At 40.4% G+C, this 14749-nt stretch overlaps 1 protein-coding gene across 1 annotated transcript in view; it reads left to right on the top strand.

The window, feature by feature from the left end:
- The first annotated feature begins 478 nt into the window (after window positions 1–478).
- C1D (C1D nuclear receptor corepressor) overlaps window positions 479–14749 on the top strand; it is a 20657-nt gene continuing 6386 nt past the window's right edge. The window contains exon 1 of the mRNA XM_007464092.1: window positions 479–522. The gene's annotated coding sequence lies outside the window, so the exon portion shown is untranslated. The remainder of the gene's footprint in view (window positions 523–14749) is intronic.

The following is a 14749-nucleotide window of genomic DNA, read 5'->3' on the forward strand; positions in this document are numbered from 1 at the left end:
GCTTCTCTTTTGCCTTTTTATCCATCTTTCAAGCAATTCATTTTGATTGTATTTTACAAAATAATCTCGTAGCGATGGGTTGGAAAAACAAAGAACCCGAACTTTCACCACGGATAACTTGGGAAGCTGCTCTGGAGGCTAATTTTGAGGCGGACAATGGGAGAGTAGTAAGAACCTGGGCCCTGCAACGAGTTTCAGCGAACGTAAAAACCAGCACAAACCTTTAGTAACTAACTTTTTTTTTTTCTGGATAAATGTGCTCAATTTGTAATCCGGTGGGCGTTGGCCAAATGCAAATCTAGAAAAAGGTGCCAGCGCCCCGCCCCAACCCCCTCCTACACCTTCGGCCTGCGGCGCGGTTAGAACATGGCCTTTGGAGGCGGAAGGGAAAGGAGCGAAGGGGCGGGGCGAGCAGCGTGAGGTCACCGGAGAGCGCCGCTCGCGCCGCGGGCAGAGCCGGCGCGCCGCTGACGTCACCGCCGCCGCCTGCTTTCTGGGAGGCCGGAGTGGAAGGCACGCGAGGTATTATTCAGAGCTGGGGTTGGAATTTCTCGTGCTTTTCCGGCTGACTGTGGGGAGGGGGACTGGGCTGCGTAGCCCTCCGCGAATGCGAGCGTTGGGGCAGCGTCGTGGCAAGATTCCCCCACTTCCGCTTTCCTGTGGCTGCTTGCTGGCTTCGGCCTACCTTGGCCCTTCACGTCTCCGGGTCCGGCCTTTCGCTTTTTCCTCGCTTCTTAGCTCCGCCTCTCAAGTATTGGAGGGCGGAGAAATTAAGAGCACGTGACTTCATTCTTAATTTTCAGCTGCCTTCAAACCTGGTTGAGGGAGGAAGGCCTAAGTGGCAGAAGTAGGGGAGTAACTTTCCCGTGTCATCCGTTATCATTCACATACATGATCACGCACTGCCTGCCACTGCAATGTTAGCCCACCTGAGATGGTAGGCTAATTTCGACCTTAAGGTGAAATCTAATGGAATCTCAAAAAAGTGGTTTTTCTTTACGGCCCAGGAAAGTTTAGTGTGACTGAAACTTCTGTTTGAAAGTATCTTTTGTGTCTTGCTGTTTGTTGACTGCAACAGTTTTGGCTTGATAAAGATGTATCTGTCCCAATGAGATGTTTATTAATCATAAGTAAACACTTATTGATCTTTTTGGACTGCCTATAGTAGACTGACCCGAGACTTAACCGAATGTTGACTTTGGATTCGAAAATAACCAAATAATTCCTATTGAAATTCCGTGAACTGTTTGTGATTGATGGAAAATGATAGAGCTCACTGTTTTGTTGAAAGAAAATGATTGTGTGAACAGTGTTTTTTCAAAATAATTAGAACGGTTCTGAGTGAAAAGATGTTATATAGCTGCCTTCAGATAGCTGTGTTGTATGTATTGCAGTTCAGAGGTGATATAATTTTTCATAACAGTCTTAAAATTTTCAAATGGCTCTTTATGTGTTTTATCTCAGCGACTGTTTCCAAACAGTTGACCCTTCAAATATGGCTCTAAATAATCCCCACTGGGTTGGGGTGTTTGATCATTTTCACTTTAGTAAAATAATAGCTAGTATTACTAGTTAATGTATTGAGTCCTGAGCCAGGCACTGTTCTAAGAACTTTACCTATATTATTTATTTAACCTGCACAGTACACCTGAGAGGAGATGAGAATACTGTCATAAGCAAATTCCATAGGTAATTTTACTGCTTCACATCAATAATTTTGAAAACACTTCGAATTAAACGTTAGAATTAACAATTGAAGTAATTTCATTGTAATCTGATTTAATTATTCATCTCAATCTTGAGCAACTCTTTGTAATTTATATCTTTTTGTACTATGAGACTTTGGGATAAATTTGTTTTTAGAGTCTAGCACCTCTATCTTTTCTCCGTGATTTTACTCTTAAGTATGAAGGAGAGTTACAGGCTGCACTAGTGTAGAGTATCTGCCAAAGACAACAATATTTATGGAGAGATTGTTGTATATACATTTCACTATCATTTTCTAAGGTAATGCAGTGCAAAAAAGTCATTACGTTAATAGAATTCTGATGCAGCATTTGCGGATGTCTCTCTAGTTTTCTCCCCAAATTATATATATTTTGGATTTGTTCCTGGCTTAGTTCATAATTGTATGTAACTCTACTTAGTATAGGGATGGAAACAGCCCTGGAATGTACATTATTATATATTTTCTTTTGGATCCACATGGTCACTATCCTAATCTGATATTGAGATTCTCCAAAATTTGGTTCCAGTTTAGTTTCATTGTTTTTAGTTAGTGAACAAATAGCTATTAAGTACGTGGCAAGACTTTATGTTAATCATTTGGAGATACAGTGGGTAAATAACCAGTGGAAGGTTTTGAACAGAGGAGTGACATGATCTGGTTTAGGTTTTTAATAGGATCACTCTGCCTGCTGTGTTAAGAGCAGGTTGTTGGAGAGAGGGGTAGGGCAAAGCCAGGAGACTAATTAGGAAGGTGTAATAATTCAGATGAGATGATAGCAGCTTCACAGCTGGAAAGACTGTGGTGAGTAGCAGTTCAATTTTGGATGTATTTCATAGGTAAAGCTAACAGATTTGCTTATGGATTGAATGTGGGTTGTAAGAGAACTGTCAAGGTTTTGGGTTTGGGCAACTAGAATGGTTAATTGCCATTAACTGAGAAGTGGAAAACTATGGGAGGAGCAGGTTTGTGAGGGAGAATTGGGAGTTCATTATGTTGTGTTAAGTTTGAGATCTCTGTTAGTCATCCAAGTGGAGATGTTGAGTAGGCAATTGAGTCTACCAAGTCTGGAGTTCAGTGGGGAGGTCATTGCTGGAAAAGAACATTTGGGAGTTGTCAGATGGTATTTAAAATCGTGAGACTGGAGACAATCGCCAAAGGAGTGAATGTAAACAGAAAAGCAGTACAAGACGTGAGTCTTTAGGCATCTTAGCCTTTATAGGTTTGGGGAGATGAAGTCCCAACAAAGTAGACAGAAAGAACAGCCATCGGGGGACAAGGACAGTTTTGAGAGTCTATAGTGTTGTGGAATTCAGGGTGGAGTAATGTGTTCACTATTCTCAGACGCAGGTTATGGATCAGATAGATAAACGAGGACTGACATTTTTGGATTTATCAAGATACATGAGAAGGAGTGTTATTAATGGATAAGTGTTAACAGTCTGGAGAACCTTGGGAGCAAAGAGGAAGAAGAGACTACTTTTGTTTGGGAGATATGGAAGGCTTTATAGAGGAGAGGGCATTTGATGTGTGTTTTAAAGGATTAATAGGTTTTACTAGGCCCAGAAGACAGGGGAGGAGTGGGGGGAGGGGGTATTGCAAGCACAGGAAAAAGCCTTACTTCTCTCCCTTCAAGGCCATACCTCCCAGTCAGCTGTCTTCAAGATGCTTTTGCAAGTCCTTTCCTTTGTATCCATTAATTAGTCAGTTCCTCATTCTGGATTACCATTCTTGCTCCAGGCCTACTGAACCCTGCTAAAGAAATTCACCAAAGACCCAAATTAATGCTACCCACCTTCAAATGGGTCCTTTCTCGGTTGTCTGACAGTTGCTTTATTTATCCCTACTCTCTTCCTAGCACATACTCCACATTTACTCAGCATTGACTACATGCCAGGCACTGAGGAGTCATTTCTTTAATAGATATTTATTTAGCATCTATGACATGCTACCCTGATATTTGGAGTGTATATGAGCAAAGACTTGCCCTGCACCAAGGTGCTTACAGTCCAGTGTGGATGATGGACACTATTCAAATAATCACAGAAATATAAAATTATAACAATGGTATGGAGAACTACATGGTGCTGTGAGACTGTGTAACTAGTGGATGTGACTCAATGTGAGGCAAGAGGGAATGCTTCCTTGAGAAAGCATTGTTGATGAGGGAGCCGAGTTAAGCAGGCCAAAAATGTTGGTGGCAGGGAGTCCTCACAACAACTCTAGGAGGAGTTTCTAGAGAGCACGTGGCTAGAAAGGCTTTTGTACCGTGAGAATAGGGAGAAAGTGGCCTTATGGTGGCTAGAAAATTTAGGTATAGGGAAGGCAATCCATTCATATAGTTCTTTGAATAAAATAGAGCTAAAGAATATAGGTGTTTTTTTTTTAAATAAATTTATTTTTGGCTGCGTTGGGTCTTCATTGCGGTGCGCAGGCTTCTCATTGCAGTGGCTTCTCTTGTTGCGGAGCATGGGCGCTAGGTGCGTAGACTTCAGTAGCTGTGGCTCGCAGGCTCTAGAGCGCAGGCTCAGTAGTTGTGGTGCACGGGCTTAGTTGCTCTGAGGCATGTGGGATCTTCCCAGACCAGGGCTTGAACTCATGTCCCCTGCATTGGCAGGAGGATTCTTAACCACTGTGCCACAAGGGAATCCCAAGAATATAGGTTTGATTGTAACTATTGAGTTGGGGGCAAATGACATTTTATCTGGCATATTTGGAACTAAAGTAAATTCAAAATTTCAGAGAGTTGAAAATTTTATTTATAAACTTATGTACTGTTGTAATATGTTACATATATTATTGTTTAGAGATCCTAATTCTGAGAGTATAACATAAAATGTGCTCCTTTACCTTCCTGCTTTGGTTTCTCAGAAGTAACCATAGTTAACAGTTCCTTTTGTATTTTTTAAGAAACTTACATGCATATAGAAGTATGCTTCCACACTCATACATCTTTTTTCTTAGAAACAAGTGGGTTTTATTATAAATGCTGTTCTTCAGTTTTTGCTCACTTAATATATCTCGGGAATTGAAGCTCTGCTTCATATTTTTCTCTGCTGCAGAGTATTTTATTGAATGAATATATCATAAATTATTTAACCAGTCCTTGCTGATGAGCATGGAGGTTGCTCCCTGCTTTAAAGTGTGTTTTTAAAAAGTGTTGCAGTGGACATCCTTAAACATTATCTTGTGTGAAAATGTGCATTTTGAGACGTAGAATTGCTGGGTCAAAGAATTTGTGCATGTACAGTTTTAAAGCATAGTGCCACATTTGCCCCCCAAAATGCTCAGTTTGCACTCCAATTAATAGTAAATGAGAGGCTGTTTCTCTTCACCTTTTCCCATATTAAGTACTATCAATCTTTTTGATTTTTGCTTGTTTGACAGATGAAAAATGCCATCTTGTTGCCAACAAACACGTGAAAGAATGCTCAACATCATTAATCATTAGAGAAATGCAAATCAAAACTACAGTGAGATATCATCTCACACCGGTCAGAATGGCCATCATCAAAAAATCTACAAATAATAAATGCTAGAGAGGGTGTGGAGAAAAGGGAACCCTCTTGCACTGTTGGTGGGAATGTAAATTGATACAGCCACTATGGAGGTTCCTTAAAAAACTAAAAATAGAACTACCATATGACCCAGCAATCCCACTACTGGGCATATACCCTGAGAAAACCATAATTCAGAAAGAGTCACGTACCACATTGTTCATTGCAGCTCTATTTACAATAGCCAGGACCTCGAAGCAACCTGTATCCATCAACAGATGAATAGATAAAGAAGATGTGGCACATATATACAATGGAATATTAACTCAGCCATAAAAAGAAACGAAACTGAGTTATTTGTAGTGAGGTGGATGGACCTAGAGACTGTCATACAGAGTGAAATAAGTCAGAAAGAGAAAAACAAATACCCTATGCTGACACATATATATAGATAAAAAAGAAACAAAAAAATGGTCATGAAGAACCTAGGGGCAAGACGGGAATAAAGACGCAGACCTACTAGAGAATGGACTTGAGGACACGGGGAGGGGGAAGGGTAAGCTGGGACAAAGTGAGAGAGTGGCATGGACATATATACACTACCAAATGTAAAATAGATAGCTAGTAGGAAGCAGCCACATAGCACAGGGAGATCAGCTCAATGCCTTGTGACCACCTGGAGGGGTGGGATAGGGAGGGTGGGAGGGAGGGAGGGAGACGCAAGAGGGAAGAGATATGGGGATATATGTATATGTATAACAGATTCACTTTGTTATAAAGCAGAAACTAACACACCATTGTAAAGCAATTATGCTCCAATAAAGATGTTAAAAAAATTGGCATCTTGTTCTGGTGATTTATGTTTCTTTAATTATGAGTAAGATTGAATAGCTTTCTTTTTGCTTATTGGTCATCTGGATTCCTGTATATGTGAACTGCTGATTTTCTTTGTTCATTTTTCTTTTGGGTTGTAGGTATTTTATTTTTGTTATAAATTTATTTTTGGCTGCGTTGGGTCTTTGTTGCTGCACATGGGCTTTCTCTAGTTGCGGCCAGCAGGGGCTACTCTTCGTTGTGGTGTGTGGGCTTCTCATTGCGGGGGCTTCTCTTGTTGCAGAACACAGTCTCTAGGTTCGCGGGCTTCAGTAGTTGTGGCTCACGAGCTCTAGAGCACAGGCTCAGTAGTTGTGGCGCACGGGCTTAGTTGCTCCGCAGCATCTGGGATCTTCCCAGACCAGGGATCGAACCCATGTCTCCTGCATTGGCAGGGGGATTCTTAACCACTGTGACACCAGGGAAGTCTGGGTTGTAGGTATTCTTGTGTGTTGTTCTTAAGTTGATTTGCAGAGGCTTCTTTTATCTGTCTTAATGTTGCAAATATTTTCCCCTAGTTTTTCATTTGACTTTATACTTGGTTTTTTAATTTATTTTTTCATGCATACATTTTTGTAAGGGCCAAGTAACGATATAAGGCATCAGGATTTTTTTAGAAGGAAATTTGTGACATTATGGAAGTAATTAGACTGGAACGTCAGCCTTTACTGGAAAGGTTAGTAATACAATACAAACCTCATTTGAGGCCACTGGCTCTGTCTTGTTTTTATAAGTTGTTTAGCAACTATCACAGAGCTGGTGAACACCCAGTAACCTACCTTCCCCTCACTCCTCACTCTATTTGGAATTGAAATGAGATGTAGTCAAATATTCTAGACTATACTTTCTATTTAGGTGTTCCCCAATTTATTTATTTTTTGAAACCTAGGAGGTTTTTAAAAAATTTATTTATTTTATTATTTATTTTTATTTTTGGCTGTGTTGGGTCTTCATTGCTGCGCATGGGCTTTTCTCTAGTTGCAGAGAGTGGGGCCTACTCTTCGTTGCAGTGTGCTGGCTTCTTATTGCGGCAGCTTCTGTTGTTGTGGAGCACGGGCTCTAGGCGTGCAGGCTTCAGTAGTTGTGGTGCGCGGGCTCTAGAGCGCAGGCTCAATAGTTGCAGCACACAGGCTTAGTTGCTCTACGGCATGTGGGATCTTCCTGGACCAGGGCTCGAACCCATGTCCCCTGCATTGGCAGGCGGATTCCCAACCACTGTGCCACCAGGGAAGCCCTCCCCAATTTATGAACTGGGTTATATTCTAAAAGTTAATTTGTGGGTTGGCTATCTAATTTCACTATAGAAATAATGTACGTAAGTTCTTATCTTTGTTCTCAAAGTATGGTGAATCCTTGAAGGTTAGCTTTTTTTTTTTTTTTTTTAAGGTAAATTCAACATGTCTTGTAATTTTACCCTTATGTGCATCAGTTTACATCCTTAAATCATAGGGGTATTTTCTTATGTAACTGTGATGGCATTTTTATAGCTGAATTATAATTTCATAGCAAAATTATCAATAATTTCTCAGTGTCATCTAGTACCCGATCCAGGTTTGGGTTTCTTTCTTTCAAAAATATCTTTTTACACTTAGTTTATTTGAATCAAGATCCAAACAAGGTCTACACATTCCATTTGGTTGTTCGATCTGAAGGTAGATCTCTTCTTCTCTCCCTCCTCCCCCTTTTCTTAGTTTTTCTTCATGCCATTAACTTGTTATGGAAACCAGGTCAGTTGTCCTATAGAGTATTTCTCATTCCAGATTTGTGTGTTTGCTTTCTTGTGGCATGAACTTGTTTCTTTATCCTCCATATTTCCTATAAGTTGAAAGTTAGCTCTACAGGTTCAGTTAGATTCAGATTCAACTTTTTTGGGGAGTTGGAAATGCTACACAGACGCTGCTGCGTATGTCACATTGCTTCACATCAGGAGGTTCATGATACGTTTATGTCATGTTTTTAGTGATGAAGACTGATCTGTGGGTTCAGGTAGTCACAGTCTCACTCCTCTATTGTAAACTTCTCCTTTTATCTGTTGGTGAACATTACGTGAATCTGTAATTTCACTAGGGGTTGCAAAATGGTGATTTTCTTCTTTTTTTTTTTAAAGGTTATGATTTCTTCCACATTTGTTAACTGGAATTTGAACTCTAGTTTTATTACTTGGGAACCTGACAATCATCAATAACATGTCTATTGTGGAAAAATGCTGTCAGAGCAATAATTTGTGATGCCAGGAATATACCTTTCCTGGCTGTAGTTCTGGAGGCTTAAAGGAGTGTGATGGTCTTTTTGATGTGTCAGGTTGGCTAGGCTGCAGCCTGCATTCAGTCCAACACCAAACTAGGTATTGCTCTGAAGATGTTTGTAGATATAATCGAAATACACAAACAGTTGACTTTTATTATTCTAGATAATCTGGGTGGGCTTGATCCAATTAATTAGAAGGCTTTAGAAGCAGAGCTGAAGCTTCCCTGATGAAAAAGAAGTTCCACCCGTGGAAAGCAGTTTCAGCTTACAGCCAAGAGTTCCAGCATGTTCTTTCTTGCTTACCTGCCCTGCAGATTCCTCCACAATTGCATAAGCCAGTTGCTTGCAGTACATCTCTTTAGAATACCTCCTACTGGTTCCGCTGCTCTGGTTGAACCCCAGCTGGTACCAGGAGCCACTCTCTAGGCTCTCATGTTCTCTAACAAAGTGGGGTGAGGAGTGGTAGCAAAGGTCGGAGAACCTACTTTTGTTAGGGTAACCTATAATTTATTGCTCAAACTGGGGCTTCTGAAAGAGAAATGGGGAGCTGAGCAGATGGCAAGCTGAAACAATAGACATACATGGGGACTCTCTTGGGCAAGTTGAGACATAAAGTCATTCAGTGTGTCAGTCACTGGTGACACATCAGCATGGCGGTGTCATATTGATGACACCACCACCTCAGGGAGCTTGTAGTCAAGGTTAAGTAAATCAACACATGTCACCAGATAGTGTTTTAGGTGACATGAGAACCTGTAGCTGTGCTCATCCAGACAGAGGGAATGGGAGGGTGGCACTCAGAGAAGTCCTATGCACTAAAGGGAAACCTGATCTTACCTCCAAACGTAAGCAGGGTTTGAACAAAGTGAAGTGGGAAGGATGGTTCATGTATAGAGAACTACACAGGCGAAAGATTAGGCTGAATGGGCATAGAACATCTGGAAAACTTCCATGGTAGCTAAAGCTATAGGATTGGAAGAGGGGAGCAATGAAAGATGAGGCTAGTCAGGCAAGCAAGGGCCACATCGTAAAGGGCCTCACGTCCATATAAGGGGTTTGGAGTTTACCTTCAAGGTGACGGGAAACTATTGCAGGATTTTAAGCAGGGGTGTACCATGACCAAACTATGGAAAAGTTATGTTTTGTAACATCCTAACATTGAGAGTGGAGAAAAATTGACAGTAGGGAGACTACTCCAAGGCTCTTGAAATGATCTGGTTAGTGAGAATGGGGGAAAGCTTGTGGCTAAGGAGATTAAGGAGGCCGTATTGACAGGACTGATGGGACTGGGGCCTGAGGAAGCGATGAGGGGCGACTTCCAGGTTCCAGGCTGCACTGAGCTCCCTGAAGCAGAGAATGGAGGGGAGGAGGTAGGGGATGATGTCGTGTGCCCCTCCTTTTCTCCTGTCGGTACTGTGGCTCTCATCACCAACGAGAGGAGGGAAGGAATGGCAGTAACGTCCTGTAGGGATTGCTGGGCAGGGTTTCTCCCCTCTGCCCCTGAGTCTAAGCCAGACCTTCCTGAGGGATGAAGAGAGGCACCTTCTCTCATGTCCTCTTCCACTTTCTCCACTTCTGCAGCCTGCGCTTTAGAAGGAGTAGGTGGAGGGGTGGGGAGTCCCTGTAGAACCAGGCAGCGAGTGAGGGGCAGAGGGGTGAGTTCTCTTCTTTCTCTTCTTTGGACATTTACCACGTACAGTCTTGGGCAAGTTACGGAAACTCACTGTGGGTCCGTTTGTTGTCTGTGAGGAGTAAATGAGTGAGTGTGTGTGGATGCTTAGAGTAGTGCCTGGCTCACAGGCAGTGGGGTTCAGATGTTGGCTATGGCTGCTGATAACCATCCATTAACTGCTTCATCCTGGCATCTGAGTAACGAAGGGGACCAGAGGGCGGCTTCTGCAGCTCCCTCCTTGCAGTGCTCCCTGTGGAAGGAACAAACACTCAGGAACTATCTGTATAAAATGTTAGAAGAAATCATTTGAATTGGGGGGAATTTCTGATAATAGAAGAACCTTTATTTTTCAGTCTACCTTGCCTTTATTTTTTAGTTAGGAAAAAGACAAGTGGTTCAGTTCAGTTTTAATGAGAGTCATTATTCTTACTTACTGCCTTGCTTTCAGTGTTCACCGTAACCCATTTAACAATAAATAACTACTTGTTTACTGGAGCTTAGGGACAAGGAATAATTGCGGGAAAAATCCCTATCATGATTTTGAGAGGGGAAATATTTTCTAATAGAAAAATCGGATGAAAAAATTCACACTTAAATAAAGGCTTTTTTGTGTTTTTTATACTTGCAGTATTTGTTAAAAGCCAAAATACTTTATTAAAATATGCCTTTATTTAAATTTAATGATAGTTTATTTTTATTACAATTTTAATACATGCTTTTTGAAATAACGAAATTTAAATAACGAAGAATGAAGAGCTAAAAACATGAGTCTGCTTTGATCCCATTCGCATTTCCTATCCCGTCTCAGAAAGAATGTCTATTTTTGTATGTCTCCTTCCAGACCTTTTTCTATATATCTACATATACAATTTTTTAAAATAAATGGCATCTGTTAGACACATTACGTGTTATATACTGTGTTCTGTGACTTTTTTTCACCACTTATCGTGTATTACTACATAAAGATTTACTTCTTTATGTTTACTCTTTTGGATGGATGTGGTATAATTCATTTAACTGTTCCCCTATTGATGACTATTTAGATTATTCCCAGTATTTGGTTATAATTTCTTCATTCAACAAATGTTTATCGACTGCTAGGCAGTGGTAGTGAACAAAACTGCCTGTTTTCATGTAGTTACCTTCTTTTGGAGGTAGACAGACAATAAATGAAATATGTCAGGTGCTGTTGAGGCCTGAAGGGTGAAGGAGATAGGAAGTGCTGGGAATGAGAAGAGGGGTATGCGTTTTAAAATAGGACGGTCAGGAGGGCTTTACCAATAGGTAACATTTGAGTAGAGATGTGGCAGAGGGGAAGTCATGAGCTTTGAAGCCGTTGGTGGGGCAGAAACATTCTAGGAAGGAGAGAGGTCCAAAGGCTCTGAGATAGGGGCGTGCCCAATGAGAAGAAGAGCAGTGAGGCCATTATGGCTGGAATGGAGTGAGCCAGGGGCAGAGTGGGAGGAGATGAGGTCACAGAGGAGGCAGCAGAGAGTCAGGGTTTTTTCGGCCACTGTAAAGACTTTGTCTCTTCCTGAGTGAGGCGGCAAGCCTTTGAAGGTTTCCAAGCAGAGGTATGATAGAATCTGACTTAGATTTGAGATGATCACTTTCTTGATAATAAACTATTGGAATGGAAACAGGGAAGCCGTTTAGGAGGCTACGGCAACAATACAGGAAAGACACAATGATGGCTCGGACTGGCTCGGACTAGGGTGGTAGCAGTAGAGGTGGTAGGACGTGAATATGTTTTAAAGATAGGGTGAGAGAGGAGTCAAGGACTATTCTGTAATTTTAGGTCTGAGCAATCGAAAAGGTGGCGTTGCCATGAAATGAGTTGGGGAGGACTGCAGTAGGCAAGATTAGATTGTTTTTTTTTCATTGAAGTATAGTTGATTTACAGTATTGTGTTAATTTCAGGTGTATAGCAAAGTGATTTGGTTATACATATGTGTGTGTGTGTGTGTGTGTGTGTGTGTATACACACACACACAGTAAGTCCCCTACATACGAACCTTCAAGTTGTGCACTTTCAAAGATGCGAATGTACGTTCACATGTCCAATCATGTAAGTTAGTTCAAGTGTCTGGCGTACATTGTCACTTGCATGCATCCTCTACAAGTGGTTGTCCTTTTGTGTACTTTACTGTATAGTACTGTACAGAGTACAGTAGTACGGTATGTTTATTTCCTGCCTGTTCATTCGATGCCAGCCCCTGTATGCCAGCTGTTGTACTACTGTACTTTTCAAGGTACTGTACTGTAAGATTAAAAATGTTTTCTTTATTTTTTGTATTTGTTTTTATGTATTTTTTATGTATTATTTGTGTGAAAAGTATTATAAACCTAAGTACAGTATTATATAGCTGATTGTGTTAGTTGGGTACCTAGGATAACTTTGTTGGACTTTCGAACAAATCGGTCTTATGAACGCGCTCTTGGAACTGAACTTGTTCATATGTAGGGGACTTACTGTATATCCACACACATACATACATACATACATATACTTTTTCAGATTCTTTTCCATTATAGGTTATTACAAGATAAAGTAAGCAAGATTAGGAATTGGGCTTTGGGCACATTATACTTGAGAATCTATTAACAGCCAACCAAGGTACTGAGTAAGCGGTTGGACAGTAAATTTGGAGTTCAGTGGCGAGGTCAGGGCTGGAGATGCAAACCTGGGAGTCATCAGTTTATTAATATAGTTTAAACCCAGAGCTCACCTAGAGAGTAAATGAGAGAAGAGATTCAAGGACAGCCCTTGGGCACGTCAAGGTTAAGAGGCTTGAGGATATGAAAAGGATGCAGCAAAGAAGACCAAGAAAGCAACCTGTGAGGTAAGAGAGAAACCAAGGAAATGTGATGCCCTAGAAACCAGACAGACTGAGCCAGCTATGTCAGACGATGAGAACTGAGAATTGACCGTTGAATTTGACAGTGTGGCTGAGTGGGTGACCTTGACAAGAACAATTTTCTGTTCATTCATGCCAGCCCCTGTATGCCAGCTGTTGTACTACTGTACTTTTCAAGGTACTGTACTGTAAGATTAAAAATGTTTTCTTTATTTTTTGTATTTGTTTTTATGTATTTTTTATGTATTATTTGTGTGAAAAGTATTATAAACCTAAGTACAGTATTATATAGCTGATTGTGTTAGTTGGGTACCTAGGATAACTTTGTTGGACTTTCGAACAAATCGGTCTTATGAACGCGCTCTTGGAACTGAACTTGTTCATATGTAGGGGACTTACTGTATATCCACACACATACATACATACATACATATACTTTTTCAGATTCTTTTCCATTATAGGTTATTACAAGATAAAGTAAGCAAGATTAGGAATTGGGCTTTGGGCACATTATACTTGAGAATCTATTAACAGCCAACCAAGGTACTGAGTAAGCGGTTGGACAGTAAATTTGGAGTTCAGTGGCGAGGTCAGGGCTGGAGATGCAAACCTGGGAGTCATCAGTTTATTAATATAGTTTAAACCCAGAGCTCACCTAGAGAGTAAATGAGAGAAGAGATTCAAGGACAGCCCTTGGGCACGTCAAGGTTAAGAGGCTTGAGGATATGAAAAGGATGCAGCAAAGAAGACCAAGAAAGCAACCTGTGAGGTAAGAGAGAAACCAAGGAAATGTGATGCCCTAGAAACCAGACAGACTGAGCCAGCTATGTCAGACGATGAGAACTGAGAATTGACCGTTGAATTTGACAGTGTGGCTGAGTGGGTGACCTTGACAAGAACAATTTTGAGTGAGAAATAGGGGGCCTGATTGTAGTAGATTCAAGAAAGAATGGAAGGAGAGGAACTGGAACTCTAGTATTCCATATTAGCAACCCTTTTGAGGAGTTTGTTCTAAAAGGGAGATAGAAAATGGGGCTTAAGCTGGAGGGGGATATGAAGTCAAGGTGTTTCTTTTGTTTCTTATCAAGATGGAGGAATAAAATGTTTCAAGCTTATGGGCAATGATCCAACAGAGAGAAAAATTGATGTAAGGCAAAGTCCCCACTTTAAGAGAAGGGTCTGAAGAGTACATTTTAATAAACTTATATGCATGTATACAAGGATTTCTGTAGGCTACTTTCTGAAGAGGATATCCTGAGTCAAAGGGTGTGTGCATTTAAGAAATCTGTACCAAGTTATATTCCACCTCCAGTGTATACCTTTGCTAACGTCAAACTTTGCCAGTCTTTAAAATTATTGCCAATCTGATGGGTGAGATCTTCATTATTTTAATCTGTTTTATGCTTTGTAGGAACTCTTTATATAATCTGACTAATCCTTTGTTGTATTTTGGCAAATATTTTCTCCCGTGCTGTTTCTTGCATTTAACTTTGCTTATGGTATACTTTTACCATATAGATGTTTTTTCAGTTTTTATGTATTTAAGTCTGTCAGCCATTTCCTTTTATATAGCATTTGGGTTTCATTTGGATTATATACATATTTTATATAATGTATGTAATCTTTTAATACATTTATACATTTATCTTTTAAATTCATCTGGAGTTTATTTTTGTGTATGTTGTGAAATAGGTATCTAAGTTTTCCATCTCCTTCTATGTTGTTAAACAGTTAAATACCAGAAAAATTAACTGTTTCTTAAAGGTTTGGAAGAAATTACCTATAATATTTTCTAGACTTGGAACCTTTTTGGAGCGTAGATCTTTGACTTCTTTAAAGTTTTTTTTTTTTTTTTTTTTTTTTTTTTTTTTTTTTT

Source organism: Lipotes vexillifer, unplaced genomic scaffold (assembly GCF_000442215.2).
Source record: "Lipotes vexillifer unplaced genomic scaffold, Lipotes_vexillifer_v1.1 scaffold311, whole genome shotgun sequence".
Classification (NCBI taxonomy): domain Eukaryota; kingdom Metazoa; phylum Chordata; class Mammalia; order Artiodactyla; family Lipotidae; genus Lipotes; species Lipotes vexillifer.